Here is a 15,096-nt window from a genome sequence, read left to right as displayed (position 1 = left end):
CTTACGTACATATATACATATATATGTACGCATGTACATATATATATATATATACATATATATATATATATATATATATATATATATATATATATATATATTATATATATATATATATATATATATACTCTTCTACACATATATACATATGTTTACACATAAATGTAAAGGGTGATCAGAATATTGCTAATATGTGGGGTAGTCACTTTCACGAACTCATGAATTCTGTGAATAATGTGAAGCACAGGATGTATGTACAAAATTCACTAGACTCGATCCCCTATGCTGAAGAGATGTATATAAATGTCGATGAAATTCGTAATATCATCAGTAAGCTAGTCATGGGAAAATCACCGGGCAGTGATGGTATTGGGGTAGAGCATTTGCGTTATGCTAGCAGTAAATTGATTATCCATCTTGCAATGTGTTTCTCTTCAATGTTAATACATGGCTTTGTTCCCGAAAATCTCACCAATGTGATTCTTGTTCCCTTGGTGAAGGACAAAACGGCTGATTTGTCGAGCAAGAGCAATTATCGACCAATTGCACTGACCAGTGTCTTGTCTAAAATCTTGGAGCGTGTTCTGTTAAATCGTTTGCGCAACACAACTTGAAACTTCTGAATACCAGTTCGGTTTCAAAAGGAAGCACAGTACTGATATGTGTGTTTTCCTCCTAAAAGAAACCATCAGGTATTATAAGAAGAATGGAAGTTCAGTGTATGTATGTTTCCTTGATGCCGAAAAAGCTTTCGACAAGGTTAACCATTTCACTCTATTGAAGAAGTTAATTGAGAGGCATGTTTCTCTTTACATTGTTCGTATTCTTAAATTTTGGTTTATTTCCCAAACATTTTGTGTTCGTTGGGGAAAAGCAATTTCTTCCACTTTTACTGTGTCAAACGGAGTGCGTCAAGGTGGCATCATGTCTCCCATACTTTTTAATGTATACATTGATGACCTTAACAAGGCTTTGTCTGCCTGTGGGATCGGTTGTGAAATAGGTGGTACAATGTTGAATAATTTATCGTATGCAGATGATATGTGCTTAGCAGCGCCTTCTATCAAGGGTCTAAGAAAACTACTCAAAATTTGCCAGAATTTTGCTGAAGAGAATGATATTGTATATAACGTTTTAAAAACAAAATGTATGTGTTTTAAATCTCGAAACAAATGCAGAATTATTCCACCAATTACCCTTAGGGGTTATAGTATTGATTTTGTGTCAAAATTTGTGTGTCTTGGTCATGTTTTTTACATTAGACTTAAAGGATGATGATGATATCGCCTCCCAACGTAGGGCATTATGTGGTAGAGCAAACTTACTTCTAGAAAGTTTCGTAATTGCTGTTTGAGTGTTAAGTTACGACTTTTTAATACTTTTTGTAATAACATCTATTGTGCTCAACTTTGGTGTGATTTTAATGTTTCGTCTCGTCCATTCGTAGCCTGCATGTTTGTCACAATAATGCTTTGCGCAGGTTTTTAGACTTATCGCGAAATGCTAGTATCTCAGCTGCCTTTGTTGAAAATCGTGTAAATAATTTTCCAGTCTTTAGAAGAAGACTTGTGTACAGTCTTGTCCGGAGACTGCAATGTACCGACAACAGTCTTCTAAGAGTTTTACTTTTGTCAGACTGTAGGTATTCTGGATTGCAATCTTATTGGAGACAGCTTCTGTATCGTTAGTCTTAGAATTGCTTTTTATTGTCTCTCAGGGTTCCTGTTTTTTAATTTTTTAATGTACACTGTGTTTGTAATCTGTCTGTACTTTCTTGTAGTTTGGTGTTGTACTTTTTTGGTGTACTGTGTAGCTTTTTTGATTCTATGGACGGTCCTTGTACCTGTCTGAAATAAAGTTTTAATAATAATAATAATAATATATGTATAGTACTGTGTACGTAATAATGTATGCGCGTGCTTGCATTGAGTAAATTGTTGTTACAATAACTGACTCAAGGGGGTTAAGAACAAGTGACAATGTTTATCACCATGCAGAACAATGGAACAATAAATCTTTGCTGAAGGACAGCGCAATTTCAAATGCCATCGAGAACATAGCAAACATATGGATGTCCAGTGGACAAGGCTGAATCACAAAATTTGGATGTCCCAATAGGAGCAACAACCCTAGCGATTCGCAAGGTTACGATTATAGTTGGATCTCACAGGAAACATAATTTATAACCTCATACAGAGATGGCAATTATAAAGGTGGGAAAAGGAAATTGCTTTCGCTCCCTGTGGGATGTCTGACGCAAATTACGCTAATTGACGCAACTGCCGTCTCCAACGCCATTGATATTCAATGATGTGGCTAAATACTTTGGCTCATTTAGCACGTCGTTAGGCTATCATAACAGCGCCTCCTGTTTTGCCAGAGAGTGACAGCTAGCTAGCAATCACAAAGAAAGTACATTATACGAAGTTGGAAGGATATTTTAGACTCAGTACAATTAAACCCAACTTTCACTCAACTTTTGGGAAGAATTGAAAATCCACCGTTTGGAGCCAAACCGTAGAAATAGCCTTGCCGATGAAAACTGGCGGGCAGACAAGTCGACGGGGGATTTTTCTTCTCATATATGACGGCGTGGTTGTCTGTTTCTACAAATGATGTAGTAATGAGAACAAAAGACGCGTAGAATTGTTTTTCCGGCGTTACATCGCTTTAGTTGTCAAGTGAAGTGACCAGATCGATAATTTTGGTTCAGCACTACCTCGACATCCCGCTGGTTTTACTCTTTGCTTTCATTTCCCTCACTTTGTGCGTGACTACAAACAGTCAAATTGGCCAGGGTTTTTACCTTGAATTTTGATGTTTTTGGCAGCATGAATCATACACTGAAACTGATTTTTTCGTGGCAGTTCAATTTTTTGATATCGCGAACATGCCTCACATTATTGCGTCACTGGGTACAGCAACCTTAATTCAGATGTTTTAAATAGAAGATTGTACAACGCATGTCGACTGTTTTATGAAACGTTTTGTTAAATGGTATGGCATAATAGATAACTAAGCAACTGTGTACCGTGATAATGGAAAAACGCTGACGAATGTTTTTATGCTATGGACGGCAAGTCCAAATAAAGTCTTAATAAATAAATAATTAAAAAATGAAATAAATAAATAAATAAATAAATAAATATAAATAAATAAATAAATAAATAAATGGTCTTTTATATTGGCAAGGTAAATGTTCTTAAAACGATGCTTAAGAGTGTACAACAGAAAATCAAAGTCAGAAAACATTGAATGAATGAATGAATGAATGAATGAATGAATGAATGAATGAATGAATGAATGAATGAATGAATGGATGGATGGATGGATGGATGGATGGATGGATGGATTGATGAATGGATGGATGGATGGATGGATGGATGGATGGATGGATGGATGGATGGATGGATGGATTGATGAATGAATGAATGAATGAATGAATGAATGAATGAATGATGAATGAATGAATGAATGAATGAATGAATGAATGAATGAATGAAGATATTTTACAATGTTAACAGAGCAGCGTTAGGATAACTGATAGTTACGATAATGCGCTACTACAGGATACAACCGTAGACTGAGATTGTTCTTTTGAAAACTGACTTAAGGTAGTTCACTCGAAAATAAAAGACTTTAATTTCCTCAAAAAACTTTCAACCATTCGCTAACCAAATCGACAATAAAAATCAGGGATCACAGAGCAAAGTTTGGTCTACAGAAACGAATGACCTAACATTTACCGATATATGAAATTCAAAAGACCGCCCTCTCTCTCTTTACTCTATGGGGGAAAATAAAATGTTTGATTTTAAAATAGCTTAACTTCTTCCTACTGCATGAGCATTAAAGTGAACCCCACGAGGGAAAAGAATAAAAAATAGTAAAGAATAGTAAAATTTTGAGAGTCCGGAGTCAGTCCCAGGAGCACGTGCTACTTTGAGCTGTTTCATTCTACTGTCCTAGATGTTCCTAGATCCTAACAATATAATGTGAATGTCATAGATTGCAAATCACCAGAGAAAATTACACGCGAAAGGTGAATCTCCTGAAAGTTCCGTAATTTGAATCTTGCTATTAAGAATATGCTTTACCGGATAGCCATTAGCCAATTACAGCTACAGGGATAAATGGTATGCAACTTGTTTGTCCGATTTGATTTTCAGTAGGTAGAAAGAAAGCGTTCACACGAAAGCTAACGTCGACTGGTGTGAAATATCCATAAAACACAAAAGTAGCCGTAGGAGTTTAATGTAAAACAAAAAGCAAACTGCTTTGAAGGTTGTGAAACCTCAATATATTAGAATATAATTCCAGATGCTGCCCAGATAGCATAAACAAATTGACATTGTGTGTAATACGGCTAGTTTTCAATCGGGTTCAAACCCACAACATACGGCACGGAGAGGCAGCAGACAGAACCGCTCGGCTAAATCCCCACTCTCATTATGAGTGGTTCAATAGCCGGTTAAGTTGTTACATTTTTCTGACTGCGTTCGCTCCACACGTTGTAGAGTTCGTGAAGCACTAACGCACGTACGCTCGCTATCACACATCGCGCACACAAACTTTATCGAAGCGAAACAATGAATACAACGCTATAACTGGGCGAACGACTAGTCTCAGGACAATTCTGTCCACCAGCAGAACTATCAAACCAGGGTAGAAAATACGGCTAGTTTTCAATCGGGTTCGAACCCACAACAATAACAACAATAAAAATAAAAACGCTTGACCTGAAAACAATATCTTTCTTTGCCATAATTTAAGTCAATCTCTTTATTACCATGATGACTACAAGAAAGATATAAGTTGATTATACTTGAGTTTATAGTTCTACCATGCTGCCTAAGGAAATTATATTTGGCAACGACATGATCGCATTCAAGCTTTCGGAAAAAGAAATTTCACTAGATTTAATAATATATCCATCTACCTACATATCAATCCATCCAGCCATCCATCCGTCCGTCCGTCCGTCCATCCATCCATCCATCCATCCATCCATCCATCCATCCATCCATCCATCCATCCATCCATCCATCCATCCATCCATCCATCCATCTATCTATCTATCTATCTATCTATCTATCTATCTATCTATCTATCTATCTATCTATCTATCTATCTATCTATCTATCTATCTATCTATCTATCTATCTATCTATCTATCTATCTACCTACCTACCTACCTGTCTGTCTGTCTGTCTGTCTGTCTGTCTTTCTATCTATCTATCTATCTATCTATCTATCTATCTATCTATCTATCTATCTATCTATCTATCTATCTATCTATCTATCTATCTACCTGTCTGTCTGTCTGTCTGTCTGTCTGTCTGTCTGTCTGTCTGTCTTTCTATCTATCTATCTATCTATCTATCTATCTATCTATCTATCTATCTATCTATCTATCTATCTATCTATCTATCTATCTATCTATCTATGAATAAATAAACCAATTAGTCAAAATATTTGTGTGTTTATTAGAAGAAAGCTAATGGTTATAATTATTGTTTCTTGTGACGAAGGTTTGTACACTCAAAAGATTGACTAGCGTCTTCGCTGAAGCTGACACTCTCATCATGTAAATGTCTTTCGACTCTATATAACGTCCCGCAAAACATGATGTTAAATCATATTTAACTCCGACACGTCAGAGATGTTTGTTTGACATTTCTTCTCCACACCTGTCCATCGCTTTTGATGGCGTTTACGGCAAGATCGGGATCGTTTTCTTGGAACTTGATGACGCCTGGGGAGTTTCAGAGGGCAACGTCTTCTGACAATATCAAAATCGGTCATTTGCACTATGTGTGAATCGATCAATTATCCAACTCTCTCCGGGGCAACGAACGTTGGGATACATCATCGAGGGAAAAAACTTGGAGATCTTGCTAATCAACGGGAGCGATCTTTAGAGTTATTTACGTTCTCATGCGGCGTGGCATTTTTCACAATATGATTGAAGTATGTTTTATGTTGGTAAATGCCAAGCTCCTTTTCAAGCATGACAAAGACTGGCAATTTACAAGCGACGTCTATTTATCCAGACTACCATCACGACATTATCTGTATAACATGGGTTTATTGTTCATTGCCTTCGCAGTTCCCACTTAAAGTTCAACATGAAGAGTTATTCTGAGGCGTGTTTGAGGGACTGTTTGAAATAGGCGTAGAATTGTACAGTAAAAACGAGCGTATTTGAGGAGGAAATGCGACTGGGGGTGAGATTGTTTGTAAAGTCGAATTTGCTTCCGATTGGGTTGCATCACAGAACCTATCATGTACTGACAGCTGCGTTTAGTTACTCAAGCAAGTGTATATGCCAACATGTCAGGCAGTTCAGTTTGTATACGTAGAAGACATTGCCGTGGTAAAACCCTCTAAACTTTTCACGGCTGTCTTAATTTGAGTAAATGCTTCAAAAGCTTCTTAAAATTAGTGTTAAATTTAGCGTGAGTGTGTAAATATCAAAGATTCAGTTAAAATGCCACATCTTCAGATGAACTTCCACACACAGTATGTATGTATGTATATATATATATATATATATATATATATATTATATATATATATATATATATATATATATATATATATATATATATATATATATGCACGTATGCATTCTATATGCATTTATGTATAAGAATATAATATCTATATCAACCCATTTCTTCCTCCACTTATATTTTGAGTTTATATACAATACGAATACCAGAGATCTAAATACGTAATTTTAAAAGGGAATATAACAGCCTGTCAATACGTATGGATTCAAAGGTCCGTGAATCGGGAAACAATGACTGGAAGCTCAACATCGAGGTATAATAGGGAAGCGACGACGCTATCTTCACTGCACTTAAAGAGAAACCCATCCTCGTCTAAAGGCATTTGAAAGGAAGGTCCGACTGTCTTTCAAGTTACCTTTTTTGTGAAAAATTTCAGTATTGAAAAATTTCAGGTGTGTTATTGCACAAGCTTAATTCTGTAATATTTTTCACGGAGCATGGTGGAGGCCATTTTGAATTTCAATGTATCGGTAAAGGTAAGGTAATTTGTTTGTCTTGTACCAAACGTTGCATGGTGACTTCTGGCTTTCATTTTTTATTTGGAATGAGAATGGTTGAAAGTTTCATTATTGAGGAACCCTCATGCAAAAGTTAAAGTATTTCACTTAGAAGGCGCGTGCTACCTCAATATATTAAAGTTTATCGTTGGTAGGTTCGCTTACATTCTTAGAACTTTATTGAGACCTTTTGCTGAAGTGTCTAACATTATCACTTGAAAGTAGCTAGGCTGTCACCGATGTGACGTCTTGTGCACGTACATGGACTGTAGATCGTTAAACTCCAGGGAAAGTGGTAACAACAAGTGGTTGGTATGTTAGACGAACTGGAACAACACGGAGCAGTTGCGTCAATATCAACACGGCAAGGAATGAACCATGCATCTTGGAAATGGCGGCAAAATTTGGGAAAAAGTCCGGAAACGAAAGCAGACATGAAAGGCTGACAAAGAAAGCAATTTAAGGTCGCCAAGGAAATTGTAAATTTCGAGAAAAAAATTGTATCCACACTGAGGAAAATATATACTGAAGGTAAAACGCGATTCGGGGACATATATTCGGGCTCTCAAACCTTTACAATTCTTTTCTGGTCTACAGTCTGAAAGCTCTTTGAGTATACATTTTATATATATATATATATATATATATATATATATATATATATATATATATATATATATATATATATATATATATATGTCTTTATGTTGTTTCAAAATCTATCTTTACCTACGAAAACTACGTTAAAATGTCGAATCTACTCACAATTTTATTACAATTCTAATTGGCAATCCCATCTAGCTCGTAGATAGTGACGTATGTGACTTATTGTTCCTAAAATGATTAATTCATATCATTCTGTCTTTAAATCGTTTGCTTGGTAACGTCGAGGTCACGGAAGATCATGAATTTGTATCTTCTGTCCTCGACAGAAAAAGTATTTCCGATGAATATGTTGACATATTTCATAAGACTCCACGAAAACGAAAACAAGGTAAGGCTTTAAGGTCGTTTTTCCCTCACGAGGTTAAACTTTCTGACGTCGCTGACACTTTCAGGACCGATGTGTTATCACTTTCTGTATCGCTGCACGAGCAAACACTTTTCATGTGACATATGCTCATTGGTCATTTCCCTTTAGCATTGATTCAGCGTGTTGTAATTGGCCAATGAAATGACGCGTAAGTAAAATATTCAACATGCAAGGCTGTGTTGACAAATTTAACAGTTGGTACATATTTGGACATGCTTCAAGAAGTAGACTATCAGCCTCTTACACAAACAATCAATATTCATAAAAAATACCCATACGCAGATGTGGATATACTGAGCCCAGTGTATTACTGTAGTTTGAGTCTCGAAAATGAAAGACTTAGCTTATTCGCAAACTTTTCTCAAGCAGACTTTCAACCATTCTCTTTCAAAATCAAAAAATAAAGCAGGGGTCACCGTTGAAAGTGTGATATGAGAGAAGGAAAACAACTACAGTTACCTATATTCAAAACTCAAAGTGGCTGCCATCACAACTCGGTGAAAATAACATGTTCGATTTTGACCAATTTAAGTAAATCGATGAAATCTTTATTTACTCTGCAAGTTTTGAAATGAGCCCCCACATTAAGTGGTAGGTGAAAAGGAGATTGAAAACGTTGAAGCGTCAGAATATCTGTCTCCGACGCGCATTCTACCCTAACTAGGCGGGAAAACGGTGAAGACGTCACTAATTATGGAATGATAATCTTGTCATTTAAGAGAGTTTTCGGCGATTCCCATTCATTAGAATATTCTGAAGTAAAAAGTCAAAAAGCTCAAACACGTATAAGCGTGAAAGGTGACGTACTGGGCATGCGCTGAGGGCCATTACACTTGCGTGGCATCACATACTTATCAATTATCTATGGATTTTCTTTCATCAATGCGGTTCCATTGAGAATCTAAATGTCAATATTTATTGAATAAATAAGGCAATTACTGATGATCGTGTTTGTGACCTTGGGAGACGAGCAACGTCCTAGCATTGCATCATAACCGAAGGAGATTATAGTCTTTTGATTACTTGGTCATGTTTCCGTATCTAGGGAGACCGGATTGACTCTCGTAAACCTCGTCAGTCGTTCTTCTCTGATGTATTGTGCTTTTTACTGTACCACAGTCCCTCCACACTCATTGCACGTACAATTCGCAGTCCTCCCAGGATTTCTGATACTGTCTGTATGTAGCAAGTGCGTCAAGTTAACATGGGGTAAATTTCTGTTGGCCGAACTGTTGTATATATAGGCAGTATTACCGGATCAAAAACACCAAAGTAGATTTTCTAAGTTATGCTTGCGGGGCTGACCAGATGCGGAGTTGTCTAAACGCACCTCACGTGGCGCCTCTTGATTGGAAAAAACTAAAAAATTCTCGAACATATCAAATTGTGCAAGAAGCGTTCAGTAAAGTATAGAATTAATAGATACATTTTCAATACTCTTCTCACATGTCTCTCTTCATTGAAAAGAACGGCAGGAATTGCGAGAAATGTAAACCCGGATTCTTCACCACGTCATACATATCATATCTCTCTCACATGGGACTGGTGAAACCGATGATAAGACTGATCAAACCAAATCATTCAAATATATAAGAAGGCGAGCTTCTATATATATATATATATATATATATATATTATATATATATATATATATATATATATATATATATATATATATATATATATATATATATATATATATATAAGGGCAAACCTGTCATTTTCGATCACCCTCATTTTATCTTTGCACGTTGAATAAATATTATTATGTTGTTAATTCCTTCCACATGTTCTAATTTTGTGATTTTCTAAATCATAAAAATGGAAGTAAAACCCTAACTGAGCGCTAACTTTCACTTTTAGTGGCCGAGAGTCGTTCTTTACGTGTCGTGTGTGTCATTCTGCGGGTTCTTCGTTGTTGAAAAGTATGTAGCCAAAGAATTGCTGCCATGTGAATCGCTTACGCAAGATAATTAAGATCGCGCGTTTTTGTGGGAAAGAAGCCATTATTTATGCCTGGTAATGAGCAGTTAACAGTGCACTAACGGTTGTGGCACGCCTCATTAAAAAGAGCGAGCTGCTGGACCTGTCGCAGCGGTAGAAACTGCCCGGTCGTTCACACAATCTTCTCTCAATCACGCCCGTCATCAAATCACACAAATTTAACACAATGAATCGTGCTAAAGCAGGTAAACCTGAGTGAAAAGTTTATTCTTTGTCGTGGCTCAGACGTGTGTGTGTATGTTTATCCCAGTGAGACGCAAAACGTGCTCGGTGTGGAACTATAATCTTTGTGCGTAGGTTACACGATACACTTTAAAAACGTGAGGGTGCCTTTCGACTTTAAATGTGAAATTACTTGTTTCTTCGTAGGTGCAGATTATAGTCGTAAATCGTGTGTCTTGGGTGGGTTCAATTTGTGCCCTTACATGTGACGACAGAAATGTTTAATGTTTTTATTAAGGAAATGCTTTAAGTGGTTGGCGACTCAAGTCTGTGCGAGTGACTTGTTCTTCAGTGCAGCTACTCAGTGACATTAGCGAATTCTTGCATCAACAGTTCTTAAATCTAGGGAAGACAAAATGAAGTGGAGGGGTTGAGGAACAAATGATGGGTTAGATAACAAGCGTTGGGTCTTACTGTATGGTGCAGACAGGGAAAGACTCAGTGAACAACAGATGAAGGCAGCTAGAGGCAGATACTTGACCATGGCGACGGATTGTGTGCTGCGAGACCCGCGTAGAAAAACAACTTGCTTGCACGACTGTGACGAGGAGCAAGGAAGAACCTGGTGTATCAACAGGACTTCGCCACCGAGCCTTTCACTGAACACCGCCGTGCGGTTTCGAAAGCTTTTATCTGGGCGGAGAACGGAGTTATCAAACTGCGCATGCGCAGTGTAATTCTCCGCACCTCCGGGCAACTGTGCTTTCATACCGTGCGACAAGAAAAGGCTGTTTGAGAGAACTGGCTTTTTGGGAAAACCCAAACGAGGAATACAAATGTATGTCTTGGGGTTATTCTGTTGAAAACACATGACACAATGTCCTTTATCTTTTCCTTCGTCAGGTTGTAGGCTATAAGATGGAGTGTTTTTATCCCGTGTTGTCTCGGCCAAGAAATTCTCCCCTCGCGAACGAACAGGTATACATATACTAGGAGGTTTTTGTTACACGGAATTACGAGTACGTATATACGCGGCTGACGGCAGCGTTGGGCCTTCGTGTATCCGTACTTTTTCGGTTTTGTTGTGCGCTTACGATGATTTTGCAACAATTTGTTTTAGCAATCGCGGGTAAGTCTAGTAATTTTCATGTAAAATTAATCTCCAAACCTCCAAATTCATACCATCCCTGCATTAACTTGGCTGATTTACTTTAATAGAGCTATTAAAAACTCAAAGAATCATTGAAGAAGCGTTCGTTAAAAAGTGGACCGAAACTACAATATTGCCGGGTATTTTTTCGGGAAATCGTCGCAGCTAGTTGTGGTACTGGTGTAAATTTTAGGATACATTCAGATATCAAATATGCTAGCGACTATATTGTGACTTTTTATGAACCATTTCGCCAACATTCACTGAAAACCTGGAGGAAATCAAAGAATGTTGCACGTAATTATGACTACGCGTAGAAATGTCGTTTGCCGTTCTGAACGGCAGTGCTACACCTACGCGACGTCTGCTACGTTGTCACGTGACAATGACATTGCCTGTACTGATGGTAGGTGTATATTCGTGTAACTAAACCTTTCTTATTTAAACCTCAAAAATTCATTATTAATACGCCAAACGTTTCGTTGTACAGGTCTATTTTCTTCATTTTACAGAACAAAAGAGGGAATCGGAATGTAAACTTTAGGTGGGGAGGTTATTGACCATGAAACCAAAGTCATTGTCGTTAGCTTAACATTTCCAAGTTCAAGTTTGTGGAAATCAACCCTGTCAACGGTAGCTGCACGTACACGTTACACGTTTCAAGGTAAAATCGTAGCGGGGGGAGGGGGACGAAGACGTGGAAATATTATGTCAAGAAATATGTTTTGGAACCTCAATTAATGAAGAAAATAGAAATATAATATAACTGTGTTTTCGGATAAACAACTGAAACTTTCTCTCTTCTAGCATTTCGTTCAAAGAAAACCATTCGTGATAATTCAAAAATCTAGTTTGTATCTATCTATCTATCTGTCTTTATCTATCTATCTATCTATCTATCTATCTATCTATCTATCTATCTATCTATCTATCTATCTATCTATCTATCTATCTATCTATCTATCTATCTATCTATCTATCTATCTATCTATCTCTATCTCTATCTATCTCTATCTATCTATCTATCTATCTATCTATCTATCTATCTATCTATCTATCTATCTATCTATCTATCTATATATCTATCTATTATATATATATATATATATATATATATATATATATATATATATATATATATATATATATATATATCTGTCTGTCTGTCTGTCTGTCTTTCAATTCAGAGAGACTGAGAGAGAGAAGAGAGAGAGTTTCTTTTGTGTTTTGTATAACAGCATTTCCGTGGTGACCCAACTCCACTGGCGCTGATATCTGATGGCGCTCTCCAAACGGCAGAAGGCATCGGTGGTACGATATTTAGCGTACATGAAACGTGTGTTTTTATCAAGCAACAAATAATAATACAAAACGTATTTTAGTTTGACATAATGTCGACGAGGCAGAAAAATATATATTTCTCTCTTGACTGCAAGGCATAGGCGGAATTACAACGTAATAGAGAGGTTTTGTTAAACGGACTTACGGGTACGCGTCTGACGACAGCGTGGTGCGTTCGTGTATCCGTACTAAAAGCGTGACCTTTTCGTTTTGTCGTGTGTTTCCGATGATTTTTGCTACACAATTTTTAGCGGACGTGCGAAAGTCTAGTAATATTGTCACGTAAAATAAATTAGTTTGAGTGACGACCTCTCTCCAAATTTATACCATCCCCGTGGCCCATTTACTGTTTTAATAGAGTTATTGCGCACTTAACGAAATCTCTGAACGTGGATTGACACTGCAATAATATATCGTGGTTTTTTTTGAGACAGCATTGCAGGGACTTGCAGTACTGGAGTGAATTTTAGTAAATATTTAGGAATCAAACATGCAAGCGACTATACTGCGATTATCAACGAAACTTTTCGTCTTAATTAACTGAAAACCAAGAGGAAACCCGAAAAAATAACACGTAATTATTACTAAGCGCAGAAGTGTCGGTTGTGTCGCTCCAAAAGACCCTGCTGCACCTACGCGACGTCTGGTTGTCACGTGACAAAGACATTGCCTGTACTGATTGCACGTACATACATGTAACTAACCTCTCCAGTACGCGAAGGCTTCGTTGTACAGGTCTATTTTATTCATTTTACAGAACAGACAGAATGAATAGCAAACTAACCACAGGGAAGTGAGGGTTATTACACATGACATTCAACAACTTGAGAGTCATGGTCGCAACCCAATATTTCCACGATCAAGTTCAAGTAAATCCCTCCTGTAACACCGGTATCTAAGAACACACTTTATATGTCTCAAGGTAAAATCAGGAGTCAGGAAGACGTCTACCTCTTACATCAAGAAAGTAGATCTTGTGCTTCGAAACCTCAATTAAAGGCAAAAAATGAAAATAAATCAATTTTCAGGCAAGCAACTGAAATTTCTGTCTTCTGGCATCTCGTTCAAAGAAAATGATTAGTGATAATTCAATAAAAGTTTGTTTGCGTATATCTATCTTTCTATATGCAAATAGATAGATAGATAGATAGATAAATAGATTGATAGAGATCGATAGATAGATAGATAGATACATACATACATACATACATACTACATACATACATACATACATACATACATACATACATACATACATACATACATACATACATACATACATACATACATACATACATACATACATACATTATACATACATACATACATACATACATACATACATACATACATACATACAACATACATACATAGACTGATGATTGATTGATTGATTGATTGATTGATTGATTGATTTTGATTGATTGATTGATTTATTGATTCATTCATTGATTGATTGATTGATTGATTGATTGATTGATTGGTTGGTTGGTTGGCTGATTGACATATAATATGGCGAATCAAAAGTTCAGGATCAAAAGACAATATTGTTAATATTTTCCTAAGTAACCTTTTTGAACGAGCTTGTTTTGAGAATAGATATGCTTATGATGTATTTCTATTCGGATACAGAGAAAAAAAACAAAATATGTTTCAGTTTGACATGTGTAATTGAGGCAGAAAAAGTGTAAACTAAACATTTCTATATTGACTGAATGGCGATGTAATAGGCGGAATGATACAATACTACAAGTACGCCTGCTGAGGCTCTTTGTTCTGTAGGGTTATTCCCGGTATGATAACGCCCACCTGTTCTCAATGTTGCGCCAATGCAGTGCAATATCTAGCCATTGCACTCAATTGGAGTAATATCTACAAATCGCTCCGCACCGATGCATTATCTGAAACAGATGGGTGGTACTGCAGAGAAATAGCACGGAAGAACAAAGTGTGCGCATGTGTTGTGTTGTGTCGTGTTGTGTTGTTGGGAATCACGTGTATGGTGTAGCTCCGCCCACCAACTCCTTTACTTATTAAGTAGATATGCATTGGGCGTGACATTAGTTAGTCGTGTCATTCATTGATCCTAATAATTATTCATACGACACAGTATATATGGACCTGTAATAGTAATAAAGGTCAAGATTTGAACTTGGTCATACTAAGATACAATACAAAGCTGTCTCCGCATGTCGTGACCGGTCTTCCATAGTCTCCGGCCATTCTGTCTCTCTCTAACCCGAACCTATCCCCAAGTGTGTACCCCACATGTGTTGTGTTGTCTTGTCTTGTCTTGTCTTGTTACCCCCCTCCCCCCCAAAAAAAACAAAAACG

This window comes from Ptychodera flava, unplaced genomic scaffold (genome assembly GCF_041260155.1).
Source record: "Ptychodera flava strain L36383 unplaced genomic scaffold, AS_Pfla_20210202 Scaffold_44__1_contigs__length_1314385_pilon, whole genome shotgun sequence".
Taxonomy (NCBI): domain Eukaryota; kingdom Metazoa; phylum Hemichordata; class Enteropneusta; family Ptychoderidae; genus Ptychodera; species Ptychodera flava.
This window is presented reverse-complemented; position numbering follows the sequence as displayed.